The sequence below is a fragment of the Erinaceus europaeus genome, chromosome 13 (genome assembly GCF_950295315.1).
Source record: "Erinaceus europaeus chromosome 13, mEriEur2.1, whole genome shotgun sequence".
In the NCBI taxonomy this organism is placed as follows: Eukaryota; Metazoa; Chordata; class Mammalia; order Eulipotyphla; family Erinaceidae; genus Erinaceus; species Erinaceus europaeus.
The window spans coordinates 637,209-663,682 of NC_080174.1; positions in this window are offsets into that span (position 1 = coordinate 637,209).

Sequence of the window (26,474 nt, forward strand, 5' to 3'; positions counted from 1 at the left end):
AAAATCTGGACACTGGTGTGGCCATCAGTACCACAGATCCTTTCCATTCGGCTTAATAGAGGGAAAGCACAGTGTGTGTGCCAGGGGGATCGAGTTTCACTTCTCTTGACCTGGGCTCTCATGGAATAAGGACAAGGACGCTGTGCAGGAAGGTGAGGAGGGCTGCATTGAGGCTGAGTGTCAGCCTCAGGGCCCTGGAGAATGGGAGTCAAGCACAGAGGGCCTGGACAGCTGCAGCTGGAGATGGACATATGCCTGGAACCTGCAGCAGCAACGCTGTCTCCGCAGTTCCCCTCTACACCATGTACTACACCATGTGCAGGAGACTAAGTAATCCAAAGGGCAATGAAAGGAAAATTTCAACACCAGGAAGGCTGAGTTCACGATGCATGCACTGACTTCCAGTAAGGGCCCAGTGAAGAAGGCACGTAGAGACAGTCAGAGAGACAGAATGACAGAGACAGACAAGGACTGAAATTCTGGCCCTGTGCTGATCAGTGCCAGAGCACTGAAGACAAACCCTCCATGCCCATGCATACTTCTTACAAGTGGCATTGCTATTTTATGTTTGTGAGGAAAGGTAACACTTAGAACATCTAGGTCTTAGCCAATCTGAGAAGCAACCCTTGGCCGGCAGCCCACTCTCCAAAACTGCCCTCGCCTCTCCAAATTCGAAGTAGTCATAGTGATGCTCCAGCCAAGCTGCAGGCTGGCGTATTGCATCTCCCTGGTCCAGCCTCAGCCTGTCCTGTGTGCAGGGAACTGCACTATGTCTATTTCTTCTTTGATTTACAGTTTTGGGATAAGACTCGGTGGACAAAAAGAGCAAGAGGGAAGTAGATGATTTGGCAGTGGTAGTATGTGCTGAGAGAGATTTGTAGAGTGATATACGATATGGCTCTGTGAGATGTCTCTCATGACTGTGGCTCAGAAGGGCCAGGTGTATCCACATTGCTACCTTAATCCAGAGATGTGCAGGTCTCTAGCTAAAAAATATTTTCAGACCTCTACATGTTACATACATATATATATATATATATATATATATATATATATATATATATATAAAGAGAGAGAGAGAGAGAGAGAGAGAGAGGGACACTGATGTAGTCATTTTCTACAATGGATTCGGTGTGACATTCACACAATTGATTGCTATAACCTGGAGAGAAACTTTGCATCAGGAAAAGAATTGTCCAAAGGAATAAAATCTCCAAATCATTAGCTATATGCAGCTCCAACGGGACCGAGCGAAAAAGGCTCGAGAAGGAACTCATCCAGGACACTCTCCACATGGACAGGCACCACAGGTTTCCTAGTCTGGCAACACAAACAGGGCAGCTGCTAGTTCCCAGTGCAAGCCTCAGGGCAAAAACCTCTCCCTCTTCAGTGTCTTTACATCTGAAAAGAAGAAAAGTGACCAAGGGCCAAGGAGAGCTGCCCTGGTGTCAATATTGAGCTGTAAATCAGAATGTGCCAAGTGTTTTGCACAAAATCACCTGTGCCACAGTGATTCTGTTGTTCTCTCTCTCTCTCCCTCCCTCAGACACACACACACACACACACACACACAAATCCACAGAGGCACAGGCACAAACGGAGTTATACACATGCGCTCTGGACAGCTTCTGCAAGGCAGGGCCCTGGGCTGAACCCTGCTTCGCATTTCCTGGAAGCACGCCCAGCCTTTTAAGGCCAGCTCTGAGCTCCCATTGGCGGGATTCCTTCAGAAGGCCCGCCCACAGGGCGCCAGCCAGGCTCTGATAGGCCAGAGGCCTAGGCCACGCCCAGAACCCACACCAGCAATCTCATTGGCCAGTGTGCTTGGACACGCCCAGGAGGGTCCGGGCCCCTAGTCAGTGATTGGCCAGCGGCCTTGAGCACCGCCCACACGGCCCTTCAGCACGCTGATTGGGCAGCCTCCGGAAGGCCCGCCCACCAGCCACTTCCGCTCGACTCTGATTGGCCTGGTGTCCCAGGGACACGCCCCCAGCCAGCCTTCTCTTGGCTCCCATTGGCGGGCTGCTGTCTGAGGGGCGCCCTCTGATAGGCCAGTTCCTAAGGCACGCCCAGGAAGGTCACCGCCCTTGCCCCATGATTGGCCAGCCTCCTGGGCTCCGCCCACGAGGCCCGCCCCAGGCGCTCATTGGACAGCCTCCCGAGGGCCCGCCCCCCAGGCACTTCCGCTGGACCCTGATTGGCTGACCACCAGGGGTACGCCCACCCAGAGCCAGCACCCAGGCTCTCATTGGTGGGCTGCTCTCTGAGGCCCGCCCACGCAACTCCTCCTCTGTTCTCATTGGCCAGCTCTTGCTTCACGCCCCTGAGGGTGACGTTCCTCCACTCTGATTGGCCAGCTGTCTCTATGAATACCCACTGGGCCCTCCCCTCAGGCTCATTGGGCACGGGCTCTGAGGCCCGCCCCCGGGGACTTTCTGCCATCCTCTGAAGGCCCTGTTTCTGCAAACACGACCCCCACAGCTCCTGTCTGGGCCCATCCTTAGGACACTGCCTGCCTGCGCTAGGCTGGCCATGCTCTTGGGGCACACCCAGAAACACTGTCGCCACTCTCCTAGCCCAGTGCCTCAGGGCACTTGCCCCATGGAGCCTTAGTCCCGCCCTGGTGCTGCCCTCTTGTGGACACCCAGCAGAATGCAGCTGAGCACAGGGATTCACAAGCTCCCAGTAGAGTCATCCCAGACAAAGAGAGAAACCCCTTCCACTTGCAAAGCCAAATGGGGGATCCCCCCACCCCACAGGAAAGAACAGATGTCTAGGGCACTCTACGTCAATTTCAACCCTGCTGTCCACGGGCCACAATTCCTAGAGTTCTCCTCATTCCACAGAATCACTACACTCAACTATGGTCTTTGCTGCCACCTTGTGGACATACAGCAGAAGGCAGCTGAGCTCCCCATGCCACTCCTCTTTGAGTCTACCCAGAAAATTACACACAGCATGGGAATAGCAAAGGAAAGAACCCATCTGAGGACCACCTGGGAGAATGCACAACAGAGTCCACAATCCAATGTGCCAATTCATACTTGAAAAACCCCTTGTGCAGTGGAAACTTCCTTTGTCATAACACAACCCAGTTCCTAAGTCCCTGCGTCAGGAATAAAGAAACAACAGCGGTAATCATAACTGAAACACACTTATGCACACTTACACACACACACACACACACACACACACACACACACACACCTTCCCACAGAGACGTACACACTTGTCCCGAAAATAACTTGGATTGGAGTTGCTGTTTTGCACCCTAGCAAAAGGTCAAAGTTTCATGGGTGGAAGGGAGAAGTGTTAAGTTTCTGGCATATGAAGGTGAGAAATGCCTAGAGCAGATCGATAGTTACATGGACAACGAAGGGAGCATGGGTTGGAGGGACAGCTGGTGGAGCTGCCACGGAACTGTGTGGAATCCCAGGACCCTGTTTTGAGCCCCTGGTCACACTTACCCAGCTAGGGAAAAGCTGGGCTAGTGACAAATCAGAGCTGCAGCTGTCTCTCTGTCTCTCTTCCTGCTTGGGCCCTGCTCTCTCAATTTATGACTGTTTGCTTCTCCTCAATAAGAAAGTTACAAAGGATGTACAGAAATACAGGGGTAGTGGGAAAATTACCCCCCCCGTGCCCACTATTACATGGAACTGTTGACTGTAAACCATTCATCCCCCAAGAAAGAACAGAATAAATATTTGTGAGGTTAAAAACATTGTAGGTTAAATAGTGAACATTCTCTAGAGCCATGCAATACTAATCCATTGTGCATTGGATGTCACTGTCAAAAACAGTGCAGTAGCAGTTGTAGTAGTGTGTAGTATCTGCAAAAGGAAATGTATTGTGTGTCAAAAGTTCCCTTCAATTATAAGAGAAAATCTATCAGGCAGAAGAAATGACCCCTCATGTGATATCGGACGAAATAAATAAATAAATAAATATGCAAATAAATGGGAATGATCTAAGAGGATTTGAAAAAAATAAAAAATAAAAACAAACACCACAGGAAGACCTGATGACAGCAGAAATATAGAAAAGGTCTGCTGAGAAATAGAGGGCTGCTTCAAAAATTCCCTGACACACAGGGTCCAGGCAAATTACGAATTCCATGAATGAAAAGAAACGCATACGATTTGAAGCTTACACTAGAAAATGGAGGCAAGTTCTGTGCTATGATAATTACAATAAGGATACTGATAGAAAGGCTATTGGAAATGCTCCTGGAAAGTTTATAATTTATAATTGTAGTGAATCCTGCTCCAACTATGTGACCAATTATTTATGAATAAGGAGGCTATTATAAATGCGGTAATTCTGCATTCAGATCAAATAAAAAGGTCAACAATTCTAAAAATGTCTGATATATATATATATATGTATGTATATGTACATATATGTATGTGTATCTTTATCATCAACTATGAGGGATACTGGCATGGCTATGAGGAGACAGAGTATGGCTTGTGCCAGAGGGACTTACAAAGCTGAGGCTCCAGAAACCTAGGTGAAATCGCCAACAAAACAATCCAGAGCTCAGCCGGGCCCTGGTGACTCGCTTTGTATATCTGGGCCTGTCAGTCAAATAATATACAAGTAAAATATTAATGAGTGCAGACAGAGTGAGTGAGAGCCTGTGAGAGTCAGAGACAGAGAAGGCAAGAAGAGAAATATAAGAGTTGGAAAGAGACCAGAAGTCCAAAAGCTCCCACTCTGTGTTCATACATGACAGGTTCAAACCTGGGTTGTAGAGATTGTAAGGCAGCAGTCTCCTGTCCACAGACCCCAGACAACCCCAGCCTTCACCATATGTGTGTAGTATTTACAACAGGATATGTATTGTGAGTGTAAACTTCCCTTCAATTATAAGAGAAAAATCTATCAAGCCGAAGAATGGACCCCTCATGTAATATAGAACCAAATAAATAAATAAATAAATAAATATGCAAGTAAATGGGGGTTATCTAGGAGGATTTGAAACAAATGAAAAATAAAAACAAAAAGCACAAGAAGACCTGATGGCAGCAGAAACATAGAAACCATCTGCTGAGAATCAAGGGCTGCTTCAAAAGTTCCGAGACCCTTCAGAGTCCAGGGAAATTAAGATTTCGGGAGAATGAAAAGAAACTCATATGTATTGAAGCTTACACTAGAGAAAGGAGGCAAGTTCTGTACTATGATAATTAAAATAAGGATGCTGATAGAAATGCTATTAGAAATGCTACTGGAAGGTTCTATTATTTATAATTGTATTGAATCCTGCTCCAACTATGTGGCCAATTAGTAGGGAAAAAGGAACCTGTTGTAAATGTGTGAATTCTGATTAAGATCAATTACATAGGTTGACAATTCTAAAAATGACAGAGATATATATGTATATTTATATATGTATATGGATGTATATCTTTATTATAAAGTCTGAGAGATACTGCCATGGATATGAGGAGACAGAATATGGCTTAAGTCAGAGAGACTTACCAATCAGAGGCTCCAGTAGCCTAGGTGAAATCACAAACAAAACCAGCCAGAGCTCAGCAGTGCTCTGGCTACTCTCTTTGCATATCTGGGCCTGTCAATAAAATAAGGATATAAGTAAAATATTCCTGAGTTCAGGCAGAGTGAGAGAGAGCCTGTGAGAGTCAGAGACAGAGATGGCGAGAAGAGAAATAGAAGAGTTGGAAATAGACCAGAAGTCAAAACCCCCCTAGGCTGTGTTCATTCATGACAGGTTCAAACCTGGGTTGTAGAGATTGTCACGCAGCAGCTCTAATGCCCACAGACCCCAGACAACCCAAGCCTTCACCATATGTGTGTAGTATTTGCCCCAGGAAATGTATTGTGCATCAAAAGTTCCCTTCAGTTATAAGAGAAAATCTCTCAAGCAGAAGACATGATGCCACATGTGATACCTGACTAAATAAATAAATTTGCAAATAAATGGGGATGATCTAGGAGGACTTGAAACAATAAAAATAAATAAAGACAAAAGCCACAAGAAGACCTGATGACAGCAGAAACATAGAAACCATCTGCTGAGAGACAGAGGGCTGCTTCAAAAATTCCCTAACACTTCAGGGTCCAGGGACATTAAGATTTCCGGAGAAAGAAAACAAACACATACGTATTGAAGCTTACACTAGAAAAAGGAGGGAAGATCTGGGCCATGATAATTACAATAAGGATGCTAATAGAAACACGATTAGAAATGCTACTGGAAGGTTCTATTATTTATAATTGTATTGAATCCTGCTCCAACTATATGGCCAATTATTTCAGAAAAACTAGGCTGTTATAAATGTGGTAATTCTGAAAGAAGGTCAAATACATAGGTCGAACATTCTAAAAATGACAGATATATAAATCTATATGTATATATATACATGTATGTATATCTTTATTATAAACTCTGAGTGATACTGGCATGGAAATGAGGAGACAGAATATGGCTTGTGTCAGAAAGACTTACAAACTGAGGCTCCAGTAGCCTAGGTGAAATCGCCAACACAACAAGCCAGAGCTCAGCAGTGCTCTGGTAACTCTCTTTGTCTATCTGGGCCTGTCAGTAAAATAAGAATCTAAGTAAAATATGAATGAGTGAAGACAGAGTGTGTGAGAGCATGTGAGAGTTAGAGATAGAGAAGGCGAGAAGAGAAATAGATGAGTTGGAAAGAGACCAGAATTCAAAAACCTCCTACACTGTGTTCATTGATGACAGGTTCAAACCTGGCTTGTAGAGATTGTAAGGCAGCAGCTCTCATGCCCACAGACCCCAGACAGCCCCAGCCTTCACCATAGGCTCTACTACCAACCTGACAGTAATGTGTGTGTGTGTGTGTGTGTCTGTCTGTCTGTCTGTTTGTGTGTGTCTGTGTGTGCTCAGAGATCACCTGTAGTAGTCTCAGAGCATGGGTGGCAAGGGAGCCAGCCTCTCCTGCAACTTATGTACAGAGAACCTATCTGGTCAGGGCAAGCCACCTAGCCCAGATTGTGGCTAAGCAAGAATGCATATGCAAAGGGACTCTCATGTCTCACTCTCCTGAGTTCCGAATCAATGCCATGCCTCACTATGATCCAAACACTGCCAATGGGGGAAGCTGGGGCACCCCTCAGAATTCAGGGGCTTGAGCCTGTCCAGTCACGTTTGGCTGCCTACTCAGCCTCCAGGCTCTCAGTCCCCTGCTCAGGGCAGCAGATTACAAGCCCAGAAAGTACCCAGAAAGGGCTGTGTTTCCACATAGATGGGAAGTGTGTTGAACCAAACAATAGTGGATGAACCCGGCCCCTTACACCTACCCTTTGGGTCCGGCTAAGGCAATTGCTCCTGTGGCCTCACATCCCTGATCATGGTGTCCTGGTGTCCACACATCACACTCAGAGAGATTCCCAGAAGTAGGCTTGCATGAGTGTCCCATACAATGTCGCTCTGCTTGCAGGAAGCACAAACTCCCCGGGCCCTTGCTATGGACAGACAACAAAAGATGGATGCCTCCATTGGCCAAATTAGGGGCTTCCAGTCAAGATCACAGCCCCACCCCTCACCTGAGGGCCTGGCTGCTGCTAATCAAGGCAATTGGAAACACCTTTTACACTTGGGCCCTGAGGACATACTCAGGAATCCCTCCAGGAGCTAGCAGGCTGGAAGACCTCCTGACCCCTGGATAGCTGTGCTCCTAGTTGGGCGGCCCTTCTGGCCAGTGGTGAAAATATTCCCTAGATACAAGAAAGAACTTCAGGTTTCAAAGGGATTTGAAACACCATGAGGCACTTGGAAAAGACATTTCACAGCCATCAAAACACCCTCTTTCTGAACACTGGAAGCTTCCGTTTTGCATGGAAAATCTGGACACTGGTGTGGCCATCAGTACCACAGATCCTTTCCATTTGGCTTAATAGAGGGAAAGCACAGTGTGTGTGCCAGGGGGATCGAGTTTCACTTCCCTTGACCGGGGCTCTCATGGAATAAGGACAAGGATGCTGTGCAGGAAGGTGAGGAGGGCTGCATTGAGGCTGAGTGTCAGCCTCAGGGCCCTGGAGAATGGGAGTCAAGCACAGAGGGCCTGGACAGCTGCAGCTGGAGATGGACATATGCCTGGAACCTGCAGCAGCAACGCTGTCTCCGCAGTTCCCCTCTGTACTACACCATGTGCAGGAGACTAAATAATCCAAAGGGCAAAGAAAGGAAAATTACAACACCAGGAAGGCTGAGTTCACGATGCATGCACTGACTTCCAGTAAGGGCCCAGTGAAGAAGGCACGTAGAGACAGTCAGAGACAGAATGACAGAGACAGACAAGGACTGAAATTCTGGCCCTGTGCTGATCAGTGCCAGAGCACTGAAGACAAACCCTCCATGCCCATGCATACTTCTTACAAGTGGCATTGCTATTTTATGTTTGTGAGGAAAGGTAACACTTAGAACATCTAGGTCTTAGCCACTCTGAGAAGCAACCCTTGGCCGGCAGCCCACTCTCCAAAACTGCCCTCGCCTCTCCAAATTCGAAGTAGTCATAGTGATGCTCCAGCCAAGATGCAGGCTGGCGCATTGCATCTCCCTGGACCAGCCTCAGCCTGTCCTGTGAGCAGGGAACTGCACTATGTCTATTTCTTCTTTGATTTACAGTTTTGGGATAAGATTCGGTGGACAAAAAGAGCAAGAGGGAAGTAGATGATTTGGCAGTGGTAGTTTGTGCTGAGAGAGATTTGTAGAGTGATATACGATATGGCTCTGTGAGATGTCTCTCATGACTGTGGCTCAGAAGGGCCAGGTGTATCCACATTGCTACGCTAATCCAGAGCTGTGCAGGTCTCTAGCTAAAAAATATTTTCAGACCTCTACATGTTACATACATATATATATATATATATATATAGAGAGAGAGAGAGAGAGAGAGAGAGAGACACTGATGTAGTCATTTTCTACAATGGATTCGATGTGACATTCACACAATTGATTGCTAAAACCTGGAGAGAAACTTTGCATCAGGAAAAGAATTGTCCAAAGGAATAAAATCTCCAAATCATTAGCTATATGCAGCTCCAACGGGACCGAGCGAAAAAGGCTCGAGAAGGAACTCATCCAGGAGACTCTCCACATGGACAGGCACCACAGGTTTCCTAGTCTGGCAACACAAACAGGGCAGCTGCTAGTTCCCAGTGCAAGCCTCAGTGCAAAAACCTCTCGCTCTTCAGTGTCTTTACATCTGAAAAGAAGAAAAGTGACCAAGGGCCAAGGAGAGCTGCCCTGGTGTCAAAATTGAGCTGTAAATCAGAATGTGCCAAGTGTTTTGCACAAAATCACCTGTGCCACAGTGATTCTGTTGTTCTCTCTCTCTCTCCCTCCCTCAGACACACACACACACACACACACACACACACACACACAAATCCACAGAGGCACAGGCACAAACGGAGTTATACACATGCGCACTGGACAGCTTCTGCAAGGCAGGGCCCTGGGCTGAACCCTGCTTCGCATTTCCTGGAAGCACGCCCAGCCTTTTAAGGCCAGCTCTGAGCTCCCATTGGCGGGATTCCTTCAGAAGGCCCGCCCACAGGGCGCCAGCCAGGCTCTGATAGGCCAGAGGCCTAGGCCACGCCCAGAACCCCACCAGCAATCTCATTGGCCAGTGTGCTTGGACACGCCCAGGAGGGTCCGGGCCCCTAGTCAGTGATTGGCCAGCGGCCTTGAGCACCGCCCACACGGCCCTGCAGCACGCTGATTGGGCAGCCTCCGGAAGGCCCGCCCACCAGCCACTTCCGCTCGACTCTGATTGGCCTGGTGTCCCAGGGACACGCCCCCAGCCAGCCTTCTCTTGGCTCCCATTGGCGGGCTGCTGTCTGAGGGGCGCCCTCTGATAGGCCAGTTCCTAAGGCACGCCCAGGAAGGTCACCGCCCTTGCCCCATGATTGGCCAGCCTCCTGGGCTCCGCCCACGAGGCCCGCTCCAGGCGCTCATTGGACAGCCTCCCGAGGGCCCGCCCCCCAGGCACTTCCGCTGGACCCTGATTGGCTGACCTCCAGGGGTACGCCCACCCAGAGCCAGCACCCAGGCTCTCATTGGTGGGCTGCTCTCTGAGGCCCGCCCACGCAACTCCTCCTCTGTTCTCATTGGCCAGCACTTGCTTCACGCCCCTGAGGGTGACGTTCCTCCTCTCTGATTGGCCAGCTGTCTCTATGAATACCCACTGGGCCCTCCCCTCAGGCTCATTGGGCATGGGCTCTGAGGCCCGCCCCCGGGGACTTTCTGCCATCCTCTGAAGGCCCTGTTTCTGCAAACACGACCCCCACAGCTCCTGTCTGGGCCCATCCTTAGGACACTGCCTGCCTGCGCTAGGCTGGCCATGCTCTTGGGGCACACCCAGAAACACTGTCGCCACTCTCCTAGCCCAGTGCCTCAGGGCACTTGCCCCATGGAGCCTTAGTCCCGCCCTGGTGCTGCCCTCTTGTGGACACCCAGCAGAATGCAGCTGAGCACAGGGATTCACAAGCTCCCAGTAGAGTCATCCCAGACAAAGAGAGAAACCCCTTCCACTTGCAAAGCCAAATGGGGGATCCCCCCACCCCACAGGAAAGAACAGATGTCTAGGGCACTCTACGTCAATTTCAACCCTGCTGTCCACGGGCCACAATTCCTAGAGTTCTCCTCATTCCACAGAATCACTACACTCAACTATGGTCTTTGCTGCCACCTTGTGGACATACAGCAGAAGGCAGCTGAGCTCCCCATGCCACTCCTCTTTGAGTCTACCCAGAAAATTACACACAGCATGGGAATAGCAAAGGAAAGAACCCATCTGAGGACCACCTGGGAGAATGCACAACAGAGTCCACAATCCAATGTGCCAATTCATACTTGAAAAACCACTTGTGCAGTGGAAACTTCCTTTGTCATAACACAACCCAGTTCCTAAGTCCCTGCGTCAGGAATAAAGAAACAACAGCGGTAATCATAACTGAAACACACTTATGCACACTTACACACACACACACACACACACACACACACACACACACACACACCTTCCCACAGAGACGTACACACTTGTCCCGAAAATAACTTGGATTGGAGTTGCTGTTTTGCACCCTAGCAAAAGGTCAAAGTTTCATGGGTGGAAGGGAGAAGTGTTAAGTTTCTGGCATATGAAGGTGAGAAATGCCTAGAGCAGATCGATAGTTACATGGACAACGAAGGGAGCATGGGTTGGAGGGACAGCTGGTGGAGCTGCCAGGGAACTGTGTGGAATCCCAGGACCCTGTTTTGAGCCCCTGGTCACACTTACCCAGCTAGGGAAAAGCTGGGCTAGTGACAAATCAGAGCTGCAGCTGTCTCTCTGTCTCTCTTCCTGCTTGGGCCCTGCTCTCTCAATTTATGACTGTTTGCTTCTCCTCAATAAGAAAGTTACAAAAGATGTACAGAAATACAGGGGTAGTGGGAAAAATTACCCCCCCCCGTGCCCACTATTACATGGAACTGTTGACTGTAAACCATTCATCCCCCAAGAAAGAACAGAATAAATATTTGTGAGGTTAAAAACATTGTAGGTTAAATAGTGAACATTCTCTAGAGCCATGCAATACTAATCCATTGTGCATTGGATGTCACTGTCAAAAACAGTGCAGTAGCAGTTGTAGTAGTGTGTAGTATCTGCAAAAGGAAATGTATTGTGTGTCAAAAGTTCCCTTCAATTATAAGAGAAAATCTATCAGGCAGAAGAAATGACCCCTCATGTGATATCGGACGAAATAAATAAATAAATAAATAAATATGCAAATAAATGGGAATGATCTAAGAGGATTTGAAAAAAATAAAAAATACAAACAAACACCACAGCAAGACCTGATGACAGCAGAAATATAGAAAAGGTCTGCTGAGAAACAGAGGGCTGCTTCAAAAATTCCCTGACACACAGGGTCCAGGCAAATTACGAATTCCGAGAATGAAAAGAAACGCATACGATTTGAAGCTTACACTAGAAAATGGAGGCAAGTTCTGGGCTATGATAATTACAATAAGGATACTGATAGAAAGGCTATTGGAAATGCTCCTGGAAAGTTTATAATTTATAATTGTAGTGAATCCTGCTCCAACTATGTGACCAATTATTTATGAATAAGGCTATTATAAATGTGGTAATTCTGCATTCAGATCAAATAAAAAGGTCAACAATTCTAAAAATGTCTGATATATATATAGATGTATGTATATGTACATATCTGTATGTGTATCTTTATTATCAACTATGAGGGATACTGGCATGGCTATGAGGAGACAGAGTATGGCTTGTGCCAGAGAGACTTACAAAGCTGAGGCTCCAGAAACCTAGGTGAAATCGCCAACAAAACAATCCAGAGCTCAGCCGGGCCCTGGTGACTCGCTTTGTATATCTGGGCCTGTCAGTCAAATAATATATAAGTAAAATATTAATGAGTGCAGACAGAGTGAGTGAGAGCCTGTGAGAGTCAGAGACAGAGAAGGCAAGAAGAGAAATAGAAGAGTTGGAAAGAGACCAGAAGTCCAAAAGCTCCCACTCTGTGTTCATACATGACAGGTTCAAACCTGGGTTGTAGAGATTGTAAGGCAGCAGTCTCCTGTCCACAGACCCCAGACAACCCCAGCCTTCACCATATGTGTGTAGTATTTACGACAGGATATGTATTGTGAGTGTAAACTTCCCTTCAATTATAAGAGAAAAATCTATCAAGCAGAAGAATGGACCCCTCATGTAATATAGAACCAAATAAATAAATAAATAAATAAATAAATAAATATGCAAATAAATGGGGGTTATCTAGGAGGATTTGAAACAAATGAAAAATAAAAACAAAAAGCACAAGAAGACCTGATGGCAGCAGAATCATAGAAACCATCTGCTGAGAATCAAGGGCTGCTTCAAAAGTTCCGAGACCCTTCAGAGTCCAGGGAAATTAAGATTTCGGGAGAATGAAAAGAAACTCATATGTATTGAAGCTTACACTAGAGAAAGGAGGCAAGTTCTGTACTATGATAATTAAAATAAGGATGCTGATAGAAATGCTATTAGAAATGCTACTGGAAGGTTCTATTATTTATAATTGTATTGAATCCTGCTCCAACTATGTGGCCAATTAGTAGGGAAAAAGGAACCTGTTGTAAATGTGTGAATTCTGATTAAGATCAATTACATAGGTTGACAATTCTAAAATTGACAGATATATATATATATATGTATATTTATATATGTATATGGATGTATATCTTTATTATAAAGTCTGAGAGATACTGCCATGGATATGAGGAGACAGAATATGGCTTAAGTCAGAGAGACTTACCAATCTGAGGCTCCAGTAGCCTAGGTGAAATCACTAGGTGATCACTAGGTGAAATCAGCTCAGCAGTGCTCTGGCCACTCTCTTTGTATATCTGGGCCTGTCAATAAAATAAGGATATAAGTAAAATATTCCTGAGTTCAGACAGAGTGAGAGAGAGCCTGTGAGAGTCAGAGACAGAGATGGCGAGAAGAGAAATAGAAGAGTTGGAAATAGACCAGAAGTCAAAACCCCCCTAGGCTGTGTTCATTCATGACAGGTTCAAACCTGGGTTGTAGAGATTGTCACGCAGCAGCTCTAATGCCCACAGACCCCAGACAACCCAAGCCTTCACCATATGTGTGTAGTATTTGCCCCAGGAAATGTATTGTGCATCAAAAGTTCCCTTCAGTTATAAGAGAAAATCTCTCAAGCAGAAGACATGATGCCACATGTGATACCTGACTAAATAAATAAATTTGCAAATAAATGGGGATGATCTAGGAGGACTTGAAACAATAAAAATAAATAAAGACAAAAGCCACAAGAAGACCTGATGACAGCAGAAACATAGAAACCATCTGCTGAGAGACAGAGGGCTGCTTCAAAAATTCCCTAACACTTCAGGGTCCAGGGACATTAAGATTTCCGGAGAAAGAAAACAAACACATACGTATTGAAGCTTACACTAGAAAAAGGAGGGAAGATCTGGGCCATGATAATTACAATAAGGATGCTAATAGAAACACGATTAGAAATGCTACTGGAAGGTTCTATTATTTATAATTGTATTGAATCCTGCTCCAACTATATGGCCAATTATTTCAGAAAAACTAGGCTGTTATAAATGTGGTAATTCTGAAAGAAGGTCAAATACATAGGTCGAATATTCTAAAAATGACAGATATATAAATCTATATGTATATATATACATGTATGTATATCTTTATTATAAACTCTGAGTGATACTGGCATGGAAATGAGGAGACAGAATATGGCTTGTGTCAGAAAGACTTACAAACTGAGGCTCCAGTAGCCTAGGTGAAATCGCCAACACAACAAGCCAGAGCTCAGCAGTGCTCTGGTAACTCTCTTTGTCTATCTGGGCCTGTCAGTAAAATAAGAATCTAAGTAAAATATGAATGAGTGAAGACAGAGTGTGTGAGAGCATGTGAGAGTTAGAGATAGAGAAGGCGAGAAGAGAAATAGATGAGTTGGAAAGAGACCAGAATTCAAAAACCTCCTACACTGTGTTCATTGATGACAGGTTCAAACCTGGCTTGTAGAGATTGTAAGGCAGCAGCTCTCATGCCCACAGACCCCAGACAGCCCCAGCCTTCACCATAGGCTCTACTACCAACCTGACAGTAATGTGTGTGTGTGTGTGTGTGTGTGTGTGTCTGTCTGTCTGTCTGTTTGTGTGTGTCTGTGTGTGCTCAGAGATCACCTGTAGTAGTCTCAGAGCATGGGTGGCAAGGGAGCCAGCCTCTCCTGCAACTTATGTACAGAGAACCTATCTGGTCAGGGCAAGCCACCTAGCCCAGATTGTGGCTAAGCAAGAATGCATATGCAAAGGGACTCTCATGTCTCACTCTCCTGAGTTCCGAATCAATGCCATGCCTCACTATGATCCAAACACTGCCAATGGGGGAAGCTGGGGCACCCCTCAGAATTCAGGGGCTTGAGCCTGTCCAGTCACGTTTGGCTGCCTACTCAGCCTCCAGGCTCTCAGTCCCCTGCTCAGGGCAGCAGATTACAAGCCCAGAAAGTACCCAGAAAGGGCTGTGTTTCCACATAGATGGGAAGTGTGTTGAACCAAACAATAGTGGATGAACCCGGCCCCTTACACCTACCCTTTGGGTCCGGCTAAGGCAATTGCTCCTGTGGCCTCACATCCCTGATCATGGTGTCCTGGTGTCCACACATCACACTCAGAGAGATTCCCAGAAGTAGGCTTGCATGAGTGTCCCATACAATGTCGCTCTGCTTGCAGGAAGCACAAACTCCCCGGGCCCTTGCTATGGACAGACAACAAAAGATGGATGCCTCCATTGGCCAAATTAGGGGCTTCCAGTCAAGATCACAGCCCCACCCCTCACCTGAGGGCCTGGCTGCTGCTAATCAAGGCAATTGGAAACACCTTTTACACTTGGGCCCTGAGGACATACTCAGGAATCCCTCCAGGAGCTAGCAGGCTGGAAGACCTCCTGACCCCTGGATAGCTGTGCTCCTAGTTGGGCGGCCCTTCTGGCCAGTGGTGAAAATATTCCCTAGATACAAGAAAGAACTTCAGGTTTCAAAGGGATTTGAAACACCATGAGGCACTTGGAAAAGACATTTCACAGCCATCAAAACACCCTCTTTCTGAACACTGGAAGCTTCCGTTTTGCATGGAAAATCTGGACACTGGTGTGGCCATCAGTACCACAGATCCTTTCCATTTGGCTTAATAGAGGGAAAGCACAGTGTGTGTGCCAGGGGGATCGAGTTTCACTTCCCTTGACCGGGGCTCTCATGGAATAAGGACAAGGATGCTGTGCAGGAAGGTGAGGAGGGCTGCATTGAGGCTGAGTGTCAGCCTCAGGGCCCTGGAGAATGGGAGTCAAGCACAGAGGGCCTGGACAGCTGCAGCTGGAGATGGACATATGCCTGGAACCTGCAGCAGCAACGCTGTCTCCGCAGTTCCCCTCTGTACTACACCATGTGCAGGAGACTAAATAATCCAAAGGGCAAAGAAAGGAAAATTTCAACACCAGGAAGGCTGAGTTCACGATGCATGCACTGACTTCCAGTAAGGGCCCAGTGAAGAAGGCACGTAGAGACAGTCAGAGAGACAGAATGACAGAGACAGACAAGGACTGAAATTCTGGCCCTGTGCTGATCAGTGCCAGAGCACTGAAGACAAACCCTCCATGCCCATGCATACTTCTTACAAGTGGCATTGCTATTTTATGTTTGTGAGGAAAGGTAACACTTAGAACATCTAGGTCTTAGCCACTCTGAGAAGCAACCCTTGGCCGGCAGCCCACTCTCCAAAACTACCCTCGCCTCTCCAAATTCGAAGTAGTCATAGTGATGCTCCAGCCAAGATGCAGGCTGGCGCATTGCATCTCCCTGGACCAGCCTCAGCCTGTCCTGTGAGCAGGGAACTGCACTATGTCTATTTCTTCTTTGATTTACAGTTTTGGGATAAGATTCGGTGGACAAAAAGAGCAAGAGGGAAGTAGATGATTTGGCAGTGGTAGTTTGTGCTGAGAGAGATTTGTAGAGTGATATACGATATGGCTCTGTGAGATGTCTCTCATGACTGTGGCTCAGAAGGGCCAGGTGTATCCACATTGCTACGCTAATCCAGAGCTGTGCAGGTCTCTAGCTAAAAAATATTTTCAGACCTCTACATGTTACATACATATATATATATATATATATATATAGAGAGAGAGAGAGAGAGAGAGAGAGAGACACTGATGTAGTCATTTTCTACAATGGATTCGATGTGACATTCACACAATTGATTGCTAAAACCTGGAGAGAAACTTTGCATCAGGAAAAGAATTGTCCAAAGGAATAAAATCTCCAAATCATTAGCTATATGCAGCTCCAACGGGACCGAGCGAAAAAGGCTCGAGAAGGAACTCATCCAGGAGACTCTCCACATGGACAGGCACCACAGGTTTCCTAGTCTGGCAACACAAACAGGGCAGCTGCTAGTTCCCAGTGCAAGCCTCAGTGCAAAAACCTCTCGCTCTTCAGTGTCTTTACATCTGAAAAGAAGAAAAGTGACCAAGGGCCAAGGAGAGCTGCCCTGGTGTCAAAATTGAGCTGTAAATCAGAATGTGCCAAGTGTTTTGCACAAAATCACCTGTGCCACAGTGATTCTGTTGTTCTCTCTCTCTCTCCCTCCCTCAGACACACACACACACACACACACACACACACACAAATCCACAGAGGCACAGGCACAAACGGAGTTATACACATGCGCACTGGACAGCTTCTGCAAGGCAGGGCCCTGGGCTGAACCCTGCTTCGCATTTCCTGGAAGCACGCCCAGCCTTTTAAGGCCAGCTCTGAGCTCCCATTGGCGGGATTCCTTCAGAAGGCCCGCCCACAGGGCGCCAGCCAGGCTCTGATAGGCCAGAGGCCTAGGCCACGCCCAGAACCCCACCAGCAATCTCATTGGCCAGTGTGCTTGGACACGCCCAGGAGGGTCCGGGCCCCTAGTCAGTGATTGGCCAGCGGCCTTGAGCACCGCCCACACGGCCCTGCAGCACGCTGATTGGGCAGCCTCCGGAAGGCCCGCCCACCAGCCACTTCCGCTCGACTCTGATTGGCCTGGTGTCCCAGGGACACGCCCCCAGCCAGCCTTCTCTTGGCTCCCATTGGCGGGCTGCTGTCTGAGGGGCGCCCTCTGATAGGCCAGTTCCTAAGGCACGCCCAGGAAGGTCACCGCCCTTGCCCCATGATTGGCCAGCCTCCTGGGCTCCGCCCACGAGGCCCGCCCCAGGCGCTCATTGGACAGCCTCCGAGGGCCCGCCCCCCAGGCACTTCCGCTGGACCCTGATTGGCTGACCTCCAGGGGTACGCCCACCCAGAGCCAGCACCCAGGCTCTCATTGGTGGGCTGCTCTCTGAGGCCCGCCCACGCAACTCCTCCTCTGTTCTCATTGGCCAGCACTTGCTTCACGCCCCTGAGGGTGACGTTCCTCCTCTCTGATTGGCCAGCTGTCTCTATGAATACCCACTGGGCCCTCCCCTCAGGCTCATTGGGCATGGGCTCTGAGGCCCGCCCCCGGGGACTTTCTGCCATCCTCTGAAGGCCCTGTTTCTGCAAACACGACCCCCACAGCTCCTGTCTGGGCCCATCCTTAGGACACTGCCTGCCTGCGCTAGGCTGGCCATGCTCTTGGGGCACACCCAGAAACACTGTCGCCACTCTCCTAGCCCAGTGCCTCAGGGCACTTGCCCCATGGAGCCTTAGTCCCGCCCTGGTGCTGCCCTCTTGTGGACACCCAGCAGAATGCAGCTGAGCACAGGGATTCACAAGCTCCCAGTAGAGTCATCCCAGACAAAGAGAGAAACCCCTTCCACTTGCAAAGCCAAATGGGGGATCCCCCCACCCCACAGGAAAGAACAGATGTCTAGGGCACTCTACATCAATTTCAACCCTGCTGTCCACGGGCCACAATTCCTAGAGTTCTCCTCATTCCACAGAATCACTACACTCAACTATGGTCTTTGCTGCCACCTTGTGGACATACAGCAGAAGGCAGCTGAGCTCCCCATGCCACTCCTCTTTGAGTCTACCCAGAAAATTACACACAGCATGGGAATAGCAAAGGAAAGAACCCATCTGAGGACCACCTGGGAGAATGCACAACAGAGTCCACAATCCAATGTGCCAATTCATACTTGAAAAACCACTTGTGCAGTGGAAACTTCCTTTGTCATAACACAACCCAGTTCCTAAGTCCCTGCGTCAGGAATAAAGAAACAACAGCGGTAATCATAACTGAAACACACTTATGCACACTTACACACACACACACACACACACACACACACACACCTTCCCACAGAGACGTACACACTTGTCCCGAAAATAACTTGGATTGGAGTTGCTGTTTTGCACCCTAGCAAAAGGTCAAAGTTTCATGGGTGGAAGGGAGAAGTGTTAAGTTTCTGGCATATGAAGGTGAGAAATGCCTAGAGCAGATCGATAGTTACATGGACAACGAAGGGAGCATGGGTTGGAGGGACAGCTGGTGGAGCTGCCAGGGAACTGTGTGGAATCCCAGGACCCTGTTTTGAGCCCCTGGTCACACTTACCCAGCTAGGGAAAAGCTGGGCTAGTGACAAATCAGAGCTGCAGCTGTCTCTCTGTCTCTCTTCCTGCTTGGGCCCTGCTCTCTCAATTTATGACTGTTTGCTTCTCCTCAATAAGAAAGTTACAAAAGATGTACAGAAATACAGGGGTAGTGGGAAAAATTACCCCCCCCGTGCCCACTATTACATGGAACTGTTGACTGTAAACCATTCATCCCCCAAGAAAGAACAGAATAAATATTTGTGAGGTTAAAAACATTGTAGGTTAAATAGTGAACATTCTCTAGAGCCATGCAATACTAATCCATTGTGCATTGGATGTCACTGTCAAAAACAGTGCAGTAGCAGTTGTAGTAGTGTGTAGTATCTGCAAAAGGAAATGTATTGTGTGTCAAAAGTTCCCTTCAATTATAAGAGAAAATCTATCAGGCAGAAGAAATGACCCCTCATGTGATATCGGACGAAATAAATAAATAAATAAATAAATATGCAAATAAATGGGAATGATCTAAGAGGATTTGAAAAAAATAAAAAATACAAACAAACACCACAGCAAGACCTGATGACAGCAGAAATATAGAAAAGGTCTGCTGAGAAACAGAGGGCTGCTTCAAAAATTCCCTGACACACAGGGTCCAGGCAAATTACGAATTCCGAGAATGAAAAGAAACGCATACGATTTGAAGCTTACACTAGAAAATGGAGGCAAGTTCTGGGCTATGATAATTACAATAAGGATACTGATAGAAAGGCTATTGGAAATGCTCCTGGAAAGTTTATAATTTATAATTGTAGTGAATCCTGCTCCAACTATGTGACCAATTATTTATGAATAAGGCTATTATAAATGTGGTAATTCTGCATTCAGATCAAATAAAAAGGTCAACAATTCTAAAAATGTCTGATATATATATAGATGTATGTATATGTACATATCTGTATGTGTATCTTTATTATCAACTATGAGGGATACTGGCATGGCTATGAGGAGACAGAGTATGGCTTGTGCCAGAGAGACTTACAAAGCTGAGGCTCCAGAAACCTAGGTGAAATCGCCAACAAAACAATCCAGAGCTCAGCCGGGCCCTGGTGACTCGCTTTGTATATCTGGGCCTGTCAGTCAAATAATATATAAGTAAAATATTAATGAGTGCAGACAGAGTGAGTGAGAGCCTGTGAGAGTCAGAGACAGAGAAGGCAAGAAGAGAAATATAAGAGTTGGAAAGAGACCAGAAGTCCAAAAGCTCCCACTCTGTGTTCATACATGACAGGTTCAAACCTGGGTTGTAGAGATTGTAAGGCAGCAGTCTCCTGTCCACAGACCCCAGACAACCCCAGCCTTCACCATATGTGTGTAGTATTTACGACAGGATATGTATTGTGAGTGTAAACTTCCCTTCAATTATAAGAGAAAAATCTATCAAGCAGAAGAATGGACCCCTCATGTAATATAGAACCAAATAAATAAATAAATAAATAAATAAATAAATATGCAAATAAATGGGGGTTATCTAGGAGGATTTGAAACAAATGAAAAATAAAAACAAAAAGCACAAGAAGACCTGATGGCAGCAGAATCATAGAAACCATCTGCTGAGAATCAAGGGCTGCTTCAAAAGTTCCGAGACCCTTCAGAGTCCAGGGAAATTAAGATTTCGGGAGAATGAAAAGAAACTCATATGTATTGAAGCTTACACTAGAGAAAGGAGGCAAGTTCTGTACTATGATAATTAAAATAAGGATGCTGATAGAAATGCTATTAGAAATGCTACTGGAAGGTTCTATTATTTATAATTGTATTGAATCCTGCTCCAACTATGTGGCCAATTAGTAGGGAAAAAGGAACCTGTTGTAAATGTGTGAATTCTGATTAAGATCAATTACATAGGTTGACAATTCTAAAATTGACAGATATATATATATATATGTATATTTATATATGTATATGGATGTATATCTTTATTATAAAGTCTGAGAGATACTGCCATGGATATGAGGAGACAGAATATGGCTTAAGTCAGAGAGACTTACCAATCTGAGGCTCCAGTAGCCTAGGTGAAATCACTAGGTGATCACTAGGTGAAATCAGCTCAGCAGTGCTCTGGCCACTCTCTTTGTATATCTGGGCCTGTCAATAAAATAAGGATATAAGTAAAATATTCCTGAGTTCAGACAGAGTGAGAGAGAGCCTGTGAGAGTCAGAGACAGAGATGGCGAGAAGAGAAATAGAAGAGTTGGAAATAGACCAGAAGTCAAAACCCCCCTAGGCTGTGTTCATTCATGACAGGTTCAAACCTGGGTTGTAGAGATTGTCACGCAGCAGCTCTAATGCCCACAGACCCCAGACAACCCAAGCCTTCACCATATGTGTGTAGTATTTGCCCCAGGAAATGTATTGTGCATCAAAAGTTCCCTTCAGTTATAAGAGAAAATCTCTCAAGCAGAAGACATGATGCCACATGTGATACCTGACTAAATAAATAAATTTGCAAATAAATGGGGATGATCTAGGAGGACTTGAAACAATAAAAATAAATAAAGACAAAAGCCACAAGAAGACCTGATGACAGCAGAAACATAGAAACCATCTGCTGAGAGACAGAGGGCTGCTTCAAAAATTCCCTAACACTTCAGGGTCCAGGGACATTAAGATTTCCGGAGAAAGAAAACAAACACATACGTATTGAAGCTTACACTAGAAAAAGGAGGGAAGATCTGGGCCATGATAATTACAATAAGGATGCTAATAGAAACACGATTAGAAATGCTACTGGAAGGTTCTATTATTTATAATTGTATTGAATCCTGCTCCAACTATATGGCCAATTATTTCAGAAAAACTAGGCTGTTATAAATGTGGTAATTCTGAAAGAAGGTCAAATACATAGGTCGAACATTCTAAAAATGACAGATATATAAATCTATATGTATATATATATACATGTATGTATATCTTTATTATAAACTCTGAGTGATACTGGCATGGAAATGAGGAGACAGAATATGGCTTGTGTCAGAAAGACTTACAAACTGAGGCTCCAGTAGCCTAGGTGAAATCGCCAACACAACAAGCCAGAGCTCAGCAGTGCTCTGGTAACTCTCTTTGTCTATCTGGGCCTGTCAGTAAAATAAGAATCTAAGTAAAATATGAATTAGTGAAGACAGAGTGTGTGAGAGCATGTGAGAGTTAGAGATAGAGAAGGCGAGAAGAGAAATAGATGAGTTGGAAAGAGACCAGAATTCAAAAACCTCCTACACTGTGTTCATTGATGACAGGTTCAAACCTGGCTTGTAGAGATTGTAAGGCAGCAGCTCTCATGCCCACAGACCCCAGACAGCCCCAGCCTTCACCATAGGCTCTACTACCAACCTGACAGTAATGTGTGTGTGTGTGTGTGTGTGTGTGTGTGTGTGTGTCTGTCTGTCTGTCTGTTTGTGTGTGTCTGTGTGTGCTCAGAGATCACCTGTAGTAGTCTCAGAGCATGGGTGGCAAGGGAGCCAGCCTCTCCTGCAACTTATGTACAGAGAACCTATCTGGTCAGGGCAAGCCACCTAGCCCAGATTGTGGCTAAGCAAGAATGCATATGCAAAGGGACTCTCATGTCTCACTCTCCTGAGTTCCGAATCAATGCCATGCCTCACTATGATCCAAACACTGCCAATGGGGGAAGCTGGGGCACCCCTCAGAATTCAGGGGCTTGAGCCTGTCCAGTCACGTTTGGCTGCCTACTCAGCCTCCAGGCTCTCAGTCCCCTGCTCAGGGCAGCAGATTACAAGCCCAGAAAGTACCCAGAAAGGGCTGTGTTTCCACATAGATGGGAAGTGTGTTGAACCAAACAATAGTGGATGAACCCGGCCCCTTACACCTACCCTTTGGGTCCGGCTAAGGCAATTGCTCCTGTGGCCTCACATCCCTGATCATGGTGTCCTGGTGTCCACACATCACACTCAGAGAGATTCCCAGAAGTAGGCTTGCATGAGTGTCCCATACAATGTCGCTCTGCTTGCAGGAAGCACAAACTCCCCGGGCCCTTGCTATGGACAGACAAAAAAAGATGGATGCCTCCATTGGCCAAATTAGGGGCTTCCAGTCAAGATCACAGCCCCACCCCTCACCCGAGGGCCTGGCTGCTGCTAATCAAGGCAATTGGAAACACCTTTTACACTTGGGCCCTGAGGACATACTCAGGAATCCCTCCAGGAGCTAGCAGGCTGGAAGACCTCCTGACCCCAGGATAGCTGTGCTCCTAGTTGGGCGGCCCTTCTGGCCAGTGGTGAAAATATTCCCTAGATACAAGAAAGAACTTCAGGTTTCAAAGGGATTTGAAACACCATGAGGCACTTGGAAAAGACATTTCACAGCCATCAAAACACCCTCTTTCTGAACACTGGAAGCTTCCGTTTTGCATGGAAAATCTGGACACTGGTGTGGCCATCAGTACCACAGATCCTTTCCATTTGGCTTAATAGAGGGAAAGCACAGTGTGTGTGCCAGGGGGATCGAGTTTCACTTCCCTTGACCGGGGCTCTCATGGAATAAGGACAAGGATGCTGTGCAGGAAGGTGAGGAGGGCTGCATTGAGGCTGAGTGTCAGCCTCAGGGCCCTGGAGAATGGGAGTCAAGCACAGAGGGCCTGGACAGCTGCAGCTGGAGATGGACATATGCCTGGAACCTGCAGCAGCAACGCTGTCTCCGCAGTTCCCCTCTGTACTACACCATGTGCAGGAGACTAAATAATCCAAAGGGCAAAGAAAGGAAAATTTCAACACCAGGAAGGCTGAGTTCACGATGCATGCACTGACTTCCAGTAAGGGCCCAGTGAAGAAGGCACGTAGAGACAGTCAGAGAGACAGAATGACAGAGACAGACAAGGACTGAAATTCTGGCCCTGTGCTGATCAGTGCCAGAGCACTGAAGACAAACCCTCCATGCCCATGCATACTTCTTACAAGTGGCATTGCTATTTTATGTTTGTGAGGAAAGGTAACACTTAGAACATCTAGGTCTTAGACACTCTGAGAAGCAACCCTTGGCCGGCAGCCCACTCTCCAAAACTGCCCTCGCCTCTCCAAATTTGAAGTAGTCATAGTGATGCTCCAGCCAAGATGCAGGCTGGCGCATTGCATCTCCCTGGACCAGCCTCAGCCTGTCCTGTGTGCAGGGAACTGCACTATGTCTATTTCTTCTTTGATTTACAGTTTTGGGATAAGATTCGGTGGACAAAAAGAGCAAGAGGGAAGTAGATGATTTGGCAGTGGTAGTTTGTGCTGAGAGAGATTTGTAGAGTGATATACGATATGGCTCTGTGAGATGTCTCTCATGACTGTGGCTCAGAAGGGCCAGGTGTATCCACATTGCTACGCTAATCCAGAGCTGTGCAGGTCTCTAGCTAAAAAATATTTTCAGACCTCTACATGTTACATACATATATATATATATATATATATATATATATAGAGAGAGAGAGAGAGAGAGAGAGAGAGACACTGATGTAGTCATTTTCTACAATGGATTCGATGTGACATTCACACAATTGATTGCTAAAACCTGGAGAGAAACTTTGCATCAGGAAAAGAATTGTCCAAAGGAATAAAATCTCCAAATCATTAGCTATATGCAGCTCCAACGGGACCGAGCGAAAAAGGCTCGAGAAGGAACTCATCCAGGAGACTCTCCACATGGACAGGCACCACAGGTTTCCTAGTCTGGCAACACAAACAGGGCAGCTGCTACTTCCCAGTGCAAGCCTCAGGGCAAAAACCTCTCGCTCTTCAGTGTCTTTACATCTGAAAAGAAGAAAAGTGACCAAGGGCCAAGGAGAGCTGCCCTGGTGTCAAAATTGAGCTGTAAATCAGAATGTGCCAAGTGTTTTGCACAAAATCACCTGTGCCACAGTGATTCTGTTGTTCTCTCTCTCTCTCTCTCCCTCCCTCAGACACACACACACACACACACACACACACACAAATCCACAGAGGCACAGGCACAAACGGAGTTATACACATGCGCACTGGACAGCTTCTGCAAGGCAGGGCCCTGGGCTGAACCCTGCTTCGCATTTCCTGGAAGCACGCCCAGCCTTTTAAGGCCAGCTCTGAGCTCCCATTGGCGGGATTCCTTCAGAAGGCCCGCCCACAGGGCGCCAGCCAGGCTCTGATAGGCCAGAGGCCTAGGCCACGCCCAGAACCCCACCAGCAATCTCATTGGCCAGTGTGCTTGGACACGCCCAGGAGGGTCCGGGCCCCTAGTCAGTGATTGGCCAGCGGCCTTGAGCACCGCCCACACGGCCCTGCAGCACGCTGATTGGGCAGCCTCCGGAAGGCCCGCCCACCAGCCACTTCCGCTCGACTCTGATTGGCCTGGTGTCCCAGGGACACGCCCCCAGCCAGCCTTCTCTTGACTCCCATTGGCGGGGTGCTGTCTGAGGGGCGCCCTCTGATAGGCCAGTTCCTAAGGCACGCCCAGGAAGGTCACCGCCCTTACCCCATGATTGGCCAGCCTCCTGGGCTCCGCCCACGAGGCCCGCCCCAGGCGCTCATTGGACAGCCTCCCGAGGGCCCCACCCCCAGGCACTTCCGCTGGACCCTGATTGGCTGACCACCAGGGGTAGGCCCACCCAGAGCCAGCACCCAGGCTCTCATTGGTGGGCTGCTCTCTGAGGCCCGCCCACGCAACTCCTCCTCTGTTCTCATTGGCCAGCTCTTGCTTCACGCCCCTGAGGGTGACGTTCCTCCTCTCTGATTGGCCAGCTGTCTCTATGAATACCCACTGGGCCCTCCCCTCAGGCTCATTGGGCACGGGCTCTGAGGCCCGCCCCCGGGGACTTTCTGCCATCCTCTGAAGGCCCTGTTTCTGCAAACACGACCCCCACAGCTCCTGTCTGGGCCCATCCTTAGGACACTGCCTGCCTGCGCTAGGCTGGCCATGCTCTTGGGGCACACCCAGAAACACTGTCGCCACTCTCCTAGCCCAGTGCCTCAGGGCACTTGCCCCATGGAGCCTTAGTCCCGCCCTGGTGCTGCCCACTTGTGGACACCCAGCAGAATGCAGCTGAGCACAGGGATTCACAAGCTCCCAGTAGAGTCATCCCAGACAAAGAGAGAAACCCCTTCCACTTGCAAAGCCAAATGGGGGATCCCCCCACCCCACAGGAAAGAACAGATGTCTAGGGCACTCTACGTCAATTTCAACCCTGCTGTCCACGGGCCACAATTCCTAGAGTTCTCCTCATTCCACAGAATCACTACACTCAACTATGGTCTTTGCTGCCACCTTGTGGACATACAGCAGAAGGCAGCTGAGCTCCCCATGCCACTCCTCTTTGAGTCTACCCAGAAAATTACACACAGCATGGGAATAGC